General features: G+C 46.1%; 1 long non-coding RNA gene across 1 annotated transcript; it reads left to right on the forward strand.

The window, feature by feature from the left end:
* The first annotated feature begins 592 nt into the window (after positions 1-592).
* Positions 593-9496, forward strand: LOC146857234 (uncharacterized). Its single transcript, XR_014979553.1, has 3 exons — positions 593-716; positions 7309-7579; positions 8816-9496. It is a non-coding gene; the product is annotated as an uncharacterized LOC146857234 (long non-coding RNA).
* The last annotated feature ends 567 nt before the right edge of the window (positions 9497-10063 follow it).

The raw sequence follows: 10063 nt of genomic DNA on the forward strand, positions 1-10063 counted from the left end.
AACAAGTGATCTTCAATTCTCATGGAGTGAGCAATCTACATCCAAAGCTTTCCTCAAAGACATGTCACTATATTGTCCTGTGTGTAACAATGGTCTCAACAACTGAAACAATTGATGGCATGAGTGACCCCACAACAAGTATATTTGCCGAACATAGAAAGCCATGAATCCAAATAAAAATAGTTTAAGCAGCAGGTGACCCTTTAACTGTGCACTGCTCACACATTCACTAATGGCAAAGACACAACCATGTTGTCTCAGCTACTGTTTTGTACTCACCTGGGCTTTGGAATGGTTAAATTCACGTCACATCTCCACTGTGTTGGCTAGAATGACTTATAGGTGTCATGGATACCTACTACTCTAACTGGCTACTACTCAGGACATGGTATGAGCTGCGTATCAGAAGTACATGTGTATGGCATCTGAAAATGTCTGCTTAACATGTGCATTACCATTGAAATCTATCAACACATTAATCTCTACCAATCACTCTTCTCCTTCTAGGCTTTATGGACTGTGTCACAAGATTTGGAGGTAGATCTCACACTTCCAACAATAACAATGTTCTCCATTTCCCAACAGGTCTATTGGCCAGAGCAAGTGGCCACAGCTCTGCCACTGGAGAGACCCACACTGCAACTGAAGACAGCCCTGGACATCTTGATGTGGACGACGGTACTGGTCCATCTGGACAGGCTGGGAAAACGGCAATAGTAAGTGTCACTAGGCCCACAATACCCCCCCACTAGCAGCAACAACTCAGCCACCGGTAGTCCCTCCTACGTGTGTAACTATCACAGTGTCTCCCATCATTTGTACCACAGTCCTGGCTAATGATGTCACTGTCAGCACCGCTGCAACAGAAGAGCCAGGATTCAGTGGGGTGCAGCAACCTGTGCAAAGGGCACCTGTACATGGGGGTAGGGCTTGTGGGAGGGTATCTGTGGGCCAGTGGAGTGAGGCCACTGGGGGCCAACCACACCCAGGCTAACTTCGACCACATTTTTGGGAGCATTTCATCAGTCTCAAGACAAGATAGACCAGATACTCACAGAAATCAGGGAGATGAAGCAGGTGCAGGGGGACATTCACACGGAGTTGGCAGTCCACAACACGAACATGGGCTGCCTCATTGGGGTGCTGCTGGACATTAACACATCTGTGGCTTTTCCACGATTATCCACCTCGTACTTTGGTGCCCTACCATCTAGCCTCTCAACATCTGATGAAGCCACAGGAAAGGAGGCCCTGCCAGAGGCAGAACCAACAGCAAACACCCCAGGCCCTGCACCAATTGAGCCGCCCCGCACTGGCAAGCTGGAACGTCCACACACATTTCCAGCCTGTTCAGATGGCAAGACCAATACCACTACCAGCAGGAAAAGTTGGACCTAATTTCCCCCTGTGTGCGACACACATTCACTTTGTGGATTATGTTTGGACCTATTGCCATTTCTTTTTTTTTGGGGGGGGGGAATCTTTTTATTAACTTTGCTCATGGTCTCACACAGTACATCTGTAAAATCACAAGATAAAAGGGGGGAACCCCTCGTACAGGATAGACATCGATCAGCATGATAGGGCAATAACACATTACACTAGGCCACCTCCCCCCCTCCCCCCACTGCTAGATGCTCGATATCTCCACCACGGCCCCCACACTTATTTCCACTTGCGCACACAGCCCCCGGACTTATAGATGACTTCCTCAGCCCGCTGCCACCAATCCAGGTCCCTGCACCATTGGTCCCACCTAGGAGGCTCCTGCGCCCCCCAACTACTGGCAATATTTCGCTTTGCCACTCCAGCCGCCAAGGCGAGCCATATTTCCTGATACCTGGACCAATCCGTGGGACCTTTAACCATGAGGAGAAGCCATTTAGGTTCAACTGGTACTGGGGAGCCCAACACACTCGCCATTGTACGTGCAACCCACGTCCAAAAAGGTACTATATTCAGGCAGCCCCAAAGGATATGATAGAACGTACCCTCCTCTTGACATCCCCGCATACATAATGGAGACAAGCTCCTGCCCCACGCGAAGAGACGAGTTTGCGGGTAATATACTCGGTGAAGGATTTTTAACTGCACAAGGCGGAACCGGATCCCAATGTCAACTTCGCGGGGACTTTGCAAGGCGTCCTGCCAATCTTCGTCCTCCAGACGACCAAGGTCCCCCTCCCAACTTTCCCGCATGGATACCAAGGGATCGGGCATGTTATTTATTAATTTACGGTTTATAGTGGTGGTCGGCCTTCTCAAGATGGGGTCGAGAAGAAGCCTGTCCTCCATTGGGGAGTGTTCTGGAATGAGCGAGTCAGGACGAATATGGGAGCGCAAAGCGTGCATAAGACTCAGGTAGTGAAAACGCTGGGAGTCGTGTAACTGATATTCACGCTGAAGGTATTCAAAGGATCTGGGGGCGTCCCTTTTCCACACACCTATTGCCATTTCTGATGGCAGTAGTATCTTGAACTTTGGACTACAATTTGGCATCTACAACTATGGCTTCATCCCCCATGACGGACTCCTCCACTTTTTGGTTTCCCTGTTTTATTTTTTCACAATCTTTATTTCTCTTGCACTAGTCTGAAACTCATTGACTGCTGTACTATGTTTCAAATCTAGAACACCATATATGATCTCCCATCTGAACTTAACAATTCCACAACTTCTGCTTGTGTAAGAAAGGATATTTTGCATGTACAAAATGTTTAGGTTGGGTTAACAACCATGTCTCAACAAAACAAACAAACACATTTGTTGTCAAATACCATCTTCAATCCATCTAAAAAACAATGGGCTCTCATGATGTCACTTACAAACCATATCAAACATTACACCATTAGTCTGTGCCAGTGAACACATTTAAAGGCCCATACCACACCTGCATGGAAGGAAGAGATGGATCTGACCTATTACGATTGCTTAGGCCAGATAGCATTGATCAATGTCATCAGCTGGCCATATAACCTACCTCACAGAAGGAATCCCACATCATTTACATCAATAGACAAACACATGGCAGTACTACACTTTTTTATATCAAACCATCATTCCAATACACTTCCACTATCCAGTGGAATGTCACCACCAAATGTCAATGGTGTGCCACTAGAAGTATGTCCCACAACAATGAGACACATCAACAGCTACATACACGTTACCCAAAATGAGGATTTAGGCAATGTGAAGGGAGCTTTACATGAACACACTCCACTACCTCATGTAGTTAGAGTTTATGATGACATACATATTGTATTAAGTCCAACACATGGCAGGGAAAAAGAGCAATGAATTCCTCAGAACTCCCATCTAATCACTGTGCACGCTGCCTTGGTACTGGATTTGTGTGTGTTTGTCCTAGCAACAAGCAATGTCACCCTTGTACTTACAAACAGCAACACAGGCCCACAAATGTCACAACTTTAAAATATGTAAATGAAGTTGACAAGGTGAGGGTTTCTACAACAGAACATCACATAAAGAGTACATTACAAACCATACATATACAACAATTCACATAGTCAGCACCTGGAGAATACAGCCTTGGCCAAAATCTGAGCTAAACAATACTACAGAGACTAAAGTCCCATGTGTCAACACCTTGTTTTAAAATACACCTTTGTCTACTAGTTCTCCTAGCTTGCACTTCCTTCCATTTTAGCTTAACATACTTATCCCATTATCACAACAAGAGGTGCTGTAACAGTCATATTAATGTAAGGTCATGAAATACTTATACTCAGGAGAAGAATTTGTTGGTGAGATACTGACGCAAGTCTTCTCCTTTTTCTCTACCTCTATCATCTTCATTTGGCATTTCACGGTCCTCTCCCGGTGGCAAGCTATGATCTCCATCCTCTGCCATGTAAGGGATTTTCCGTCATAGGGGGATGTTGTGGAGCATGCAGCTGGCCATGGCATTTCGGCATACCTTCCCGGGTGAGTAGAGGAGGGCTCAACTTGTCATGCCCAGATATCACAAACTGGCCTTCGGGAGCCCAAAAGCTCTCTCCACTGGCTGCTGTGTTCTTCCATGGACCTCATTGAAGCTGACTTCCCCTGGCGTTGTTGGATTACTCAGCGGTATCAAAAACCATGGTTGGTTGGGATACGCTAAGGTGCCTAGATGGATATCACACATAAGTGCAACAATGAGTCACACAGTTTGAGATGATACTGCTTGACTTTACCCATACAGAGTTTGGACAGTTCACACTTATCAACAAGGCCAGGCCCTCTCTGGTAGTGGTTGTGACCTCAGCTGGGCTATGGTGCTGTTCCGCAGTACAAACAAATTGTGGGCAGAACCTGGGAACCAGGCTCAGACGTTTGAGATGTACAAATCTGCTAGGCAGACAACTTGCATGTTGATCGAGTGGAATTACTTCCTGTTACGGTAAGCTTGTTCCCTGTCATGTGGAGGCATCAAAGCTATATGGATGCCATCAATGGATCCAATCACATGTGGCAATGCGAGCAAATCCATAAAACTCTGCCTTTACATTTGCCAAATCCTACCATCTGGGGAACTGAATGTAGCTGTCAATGTGTTGCATCAAAGAAGGACTGCTCCTAGCACACCTCTGAACATTGGCAGCGGCATACCACCAGATATTGCCACTGTGCACTGGCAAAAAAATGCGGAGATGCCATTACTTACACTATTAGTGGGATAGAATATGGATTTGTGTTGTGAGGCAGGAGATCAGGTTTCAACTGTTGACATAAATCACCGATTGTTTGCATATTTAGGCAAAATATTTTAATTACATCCCTTTCTCCCATGGTTTATAGGTCTGGAAATGTGCGCTACACTGGAGGCTGCCTTATCCCCCCTCTCCCAAGGTACCTATGTGTGAAGTGACAACATATCAGTCCAATTGTGCACAAACACATATGTGCAATTTCAATTAAAAAATCATGACAACATAACTGCTGAGCTATTTAGTATACGTATGTAACATGTTAGTAGTCTCCTGTCCAACATCCCTCAATAATCCCCATTGTGCAATTTACATGCGTTTGTAGCATTGATGTGCAAATATTGCCTCACAAAGGTGATAGTTGCACCTTTTTATTTACATTTTTTGAGGGCAAAATACCGTCATCTGTGGTATACACTGCACCATGCTAATCTAGCGATAATGTCCAAAAACACACAACACAGAGGCTGAGTGTCGATGAAATTACATGGCTATGGATTACTTCCCATGTCAACATGTAAACCCTTCATATGAGTGGTTGTGATGCATTTAAATTCAAATATCCACTACTTTCAACTGTTGACATGGGGGCTACCTGGCCTCGCTCTTGGGACAATCTGACTGTGATGTCGCCAGTGGAAGTCTTGCACGCAATGGGTGGTTCGCCCCACGACAGACACAACCATAGGCTAACGTTGTTAATTGTGACTGTAATGGGCCAATGGCTGTGTCCCTCTCCACTGATTAGCGTATACATGTAAGCTGCAGTTTAAAAAATAGCTCACTTACATAAAGACACTGCTGTCACCAACACCTCCTCCACCTCAGCTGCAGTTTGCCACCTTCTGGGAGCACTCATGGCAGGCCAAAAAGTGGAGAGGGTCACTGCCTTCTCTGCAAAAGAACTGGAAATGCTGGCAGACGAGGTCCTCCCCCAGTATGGCTAGCTCTATGGCTCACCAGAGGAACAGGAGAGTTACCGACAACATATATAACTCTGTATAACTCAAACCTTGTCATGTCCACAGGCTACATTGTGCCCCTGAGTCACATTATACGTCTATATGGTGTTGTATCATTTACAGCTCGCTGCATAGAACCATCATGTTAGTGATTGTTGAGCACTATACATCGTGGATGTGACATCACCATTGTTTGAGGAAAATATGAAAAGTCCCAGAGTCCATGTTGGTTGTATGTAGCCATCTATGCATTCATACATTTAAGGTTAGCTGTGATATTGTTACAACTGTGATGATTCCAAATCTGAAAACATATGTGCATATCAACTAGCCGCATGAGTACTGTATGTAGTCTGGCAAGAGCAGATCAGGATGATGTCAGCAATGTGTCTAGCTACACATCACTCAGCCGATATTTGGGCTCTCAAAAAATGTTGCCTGGGAGGTAACAATATATCACAGACCCCTTCAGGGTGCCACCAGCAATGAGTTTGTTTATTGGATGTCCACAAGCTGACCTTTGCGATTGGGATATGTTGGTAATGTGCTGGACATGGGACATCTGTTTGCTCAGCCTGCAGAGAGAAAGGCCTGACAATGAGCTATGGCCAGTCAGAAGCATGGCCCAGGCTGGGGCAGGGTGCCTGTGGCACTACAACTAATGCCAAGAACTATGTCCTATATTTCTCCTTTTTAATGTGTGATGACAAATTGAGTTGTGCCTACCGCAGTACCACCCCTGCTTGGTCTCACATGGATAAACCGTTGCATGGTGAGTGAGGTAACTCCTTGACCCGATACTCCTGTCCCTTTCAGATGGTTTTCAAAGTGTGTCATTTCACAAACACAGGCTCATTACTACCAGTGAACTGTCAACAATATGCAACGATTGATGCTTGCACGATACAGGCCCAATTGAAACCTTCACAGACTCACTGTCTAAATCATTGGTTAGTTAAGATGAGATGTTGGTTAGGTGACTCAGCAGCTACCATACATTCAATGAAGCCGGGGTGGACTGACTATGGTATGTTGATGACATTACTGCGACAGTCTCACATATTACTGCAGATGTCCCGTGAGGCTAGTACAAGGCACATTTACTCAAAAAGGATGTAGTATTGTGTAGCATCAAGGAGTAGACAAGTCCACACCACCCCCAGTGAGCTTGCTTCCATTGACACACATGGCAGGCCAGTCATAGTGGGATGAATAAAAGTCTGTGGGACAAACCCTGAAACCAGTCTCTATGGACTGTAGCCCTAAAGTCATTGTGCCTGCCTTTCCAGATGGATATCAAATGTTGCCTAAAGTTGTGCAGCCTTCTAAAGCCCACAATGTTTTGTCAGGTTTCATTGTAGCTGACAATACAGGTAGCTCGCTCCTGGGGTACTTCATGTGAGCGGGGTACATTTGTGATTTTAGGACATTTACAGGGATAGTGGTATTCAGCAGATTATTAGTGAAGTGTGTATTTGGGTGTATGTATATCTCAGCAGGTGTAATATCCACATGTTGTGTGCTCACTCTTGGTGCCAGCTTGGGGTAGATGTATTACACTTGTGTGACATCAAAACTGATGTACATTAACTTTCACGTACACAATGATTGCTTTCTCTCTTGTACCTATGTAGGTCAATGCCCATCAGAAGCGTGACATCTGGAAGGCCATTGCAAACAAGATGCGGACCTGGGATGTCTACAGGCGGTGTAGAATCCATTGCCACAGGAGGTGGGAGGACCTGAAACGCTGTACCCAGAAGACCATGGAGGTCCAGCTGGGGTTGTCCTCTCAATGCGTGTGGGGCGCACGCCACACCTGGACTCCACTAATGGTCCGCCTACTTGTGGTGGCCTATCATGCGCTTGAAGGGCAGTTGAGGACCCAACTGCAGCGACAAGGGAGTAAGTCATGACCAGATTTGTACGAGTGGTCTTAACATTTTTGCTCAGTTCACAGGCATGATTGTTACCATCTGAACTGAGGCAGACCCAAATTCAAATGCACAAGAGGAGCACACAAATGTGTAGGTCTGGTGGTATGCGAATAATGATGTCCTTCGCCTGTTGTCTGTATCAACCTGCTACACAGCAGTGACCAGTCACCTATCCATGAACGTGAAATGGGCTGTCACATAGCTGACTCAAGTGATGATTCATGTCATGTTGTTGAATAACCGGGCTGACTATTGCCCCAAACAGTCCAGTTGTCTACATTGTGGAATGAGTGATGCTCACTCACTACTGTGTGTCATGTTAAGGTAGACCTATCACATGTGACATAGTATGACGCGTACCTATGATGCAGTGACTGGACAACACTTCCCATTGGTATGTACAATAACGTAAGTGTTTTTACATCACTGGTGCAAACAGTAATAGGGCCTACATGTTGGCCTATGAACCTGTTCCTGTAGTTGTGTCATCAGCAATCCTGTGTTCTATATGATGTAACTGCAATCTTAGGTTGATGTCTGAGTCAATCAGACAAATGTGTGTGTAGGCCACTGAAAATATATTATGAGTTAATTGAGTTAATTAAACATTCAATGTTTTACCACAGCCAGGACTGTGTACACATTGGTGAGCGTGTGGCACATACCCTGATCCATTACTCCCACTTCTATGGGAGTGTCCAAATGGTGAAACTATGAACGACATGATAGGTACTGTAATATGCTAACACCCTGGGAACAAACTTGCGCTACATGTTTATGGCACAGATGGTCACTGTGACACATGAGCCTTGAATGGCAATTGTCTTTGGCAAATTGTAAGTATGAATTGGGTCAGCCAGTTGAAAGATGGAATGAGGATGTCCCTAGGGCAAAGTGACAACTTATGCTGTGGGCTTTTGTTTACTGATCACCCCAATGGGCCAAAGTGTAGAAGTTGTGGACCAATACCAGTAGATAGAACTGGATTATGTTTTCTTGTAGCTGTGCGGGGTCATGACATCACTGTGAGCAACTGTTTACAGGTTATGTATTATGCATTCCTGTGTTCAGGCTAATGTTGGAGCCTATGTTTTGAAATTTGGAGCTGGTGTAATCTGTGCACCATTGAAATGTTTAGTGTTAACATCTCATGGTCAGGTGTGTTACTGCAGATGCAATAAACGTATTTCTATTTACATTGCAGCGTCTTCTCAGGCAAGCAAAGGAGAGAGGGATAACATCGTTAGGGAAGCAGATGGCTACAGTGGTTCCGGTACCGGTACTTCTGACACAGACGGACCCAGTGGCCGAGAGGGTGCATGGAGTGCCACAGAGGAGGCATGCTCAAGTTCATCTGAATTCTCAGAGTCATCCTCCAGGGGACACTCCTGGGTGGTGGTGGACCCCACAGATGATCTACCACCATCTTCCTTGTCTGCCACCCCACGTTTCATCTCCACCCTCTCAGTTGCTTCCCACCCAGTTGGCCATACCCGGTCCCCTAAATGGGGAACAGTCTCCTTCGCTCCAGGTACCTCAGTCCCTGCCTGTGTCCCTGTACCCCACTGTGCTGAGTGAGGAGGTTATTGACCTTTTAAGGCAGATCTCTTTGGGTCAGACTGCATTGCTGTATGCCATCCAGGTGTAAGGCAGCCATCTGCAGCAGATAGTGGCCTACCTGGAAGGCATTCACAGTGCCATATCTGCCCTACAGAGATCGTTTCAGGCTCTGGCCTCCTTATTGACTGCAGCCTCCTACCCCTATACCCCAAACTTGTGGTCGTCCTCCTACCTCTTACCAATCCCAATACCCTATTCCCAAACCTGTCCAAAGCACACAAACGTGCACACACCGACCGATAGAGACACCAACAGCACATCCACACACAAGCAGAAAAATAAGGCAAACACGCATCCAAGCATACTCCACACCCCACCACCATTGAAAACACCACTGACAACACAACAACCAGATACTCCCACCACTCACCCATCACATACCTACACAGGACATGGGAGGCTACACATGCATTCACATGCCACACACCCACCATCGCACTCACACACACCACAGACACACCTATTCCCTCATGCACACCCACCAGCACATCCATAGAAACCCCAACAGTCAGCACAACATCTCAGTTCACGACATCCATACCCAGCACTTCCACTGCAGCAACATCCATAGACACACCACCCATACTCTACATTCCTAAAAAACTCAGACACAAACACTCAAGCACCCAACATACACCAGATATACTAGAAACACCCATACTAGCAGCACATACACCTAACACACCTGCACCTGTACCTGCAACAGATCCAAGCACATCACTCAAAGTCACTTCCTCTCCCTCCAAGTCCCCACTCCTTCCCACATTCCCTCCCAAGTTCCCTACAGTAGACCCTTCCTTTGCCCTTGCCCCACCACTACCAAAACTCCAAA

The sequence above is a fragment of the Triturus cristatus genome, chromosome 3_2, assembly GCF_964204655.1.
Source record: "Triturus cristatus chromosome 3_2, aTriCri1.1, whole genome shotgun sequence".
Taxonomy (NCBI): domain Eukaryota; kingdom Metazoa; phylum Chordata; class Amphibia; order Caudata; family Salamandridae; genus Triturus; species Triturus cristatus.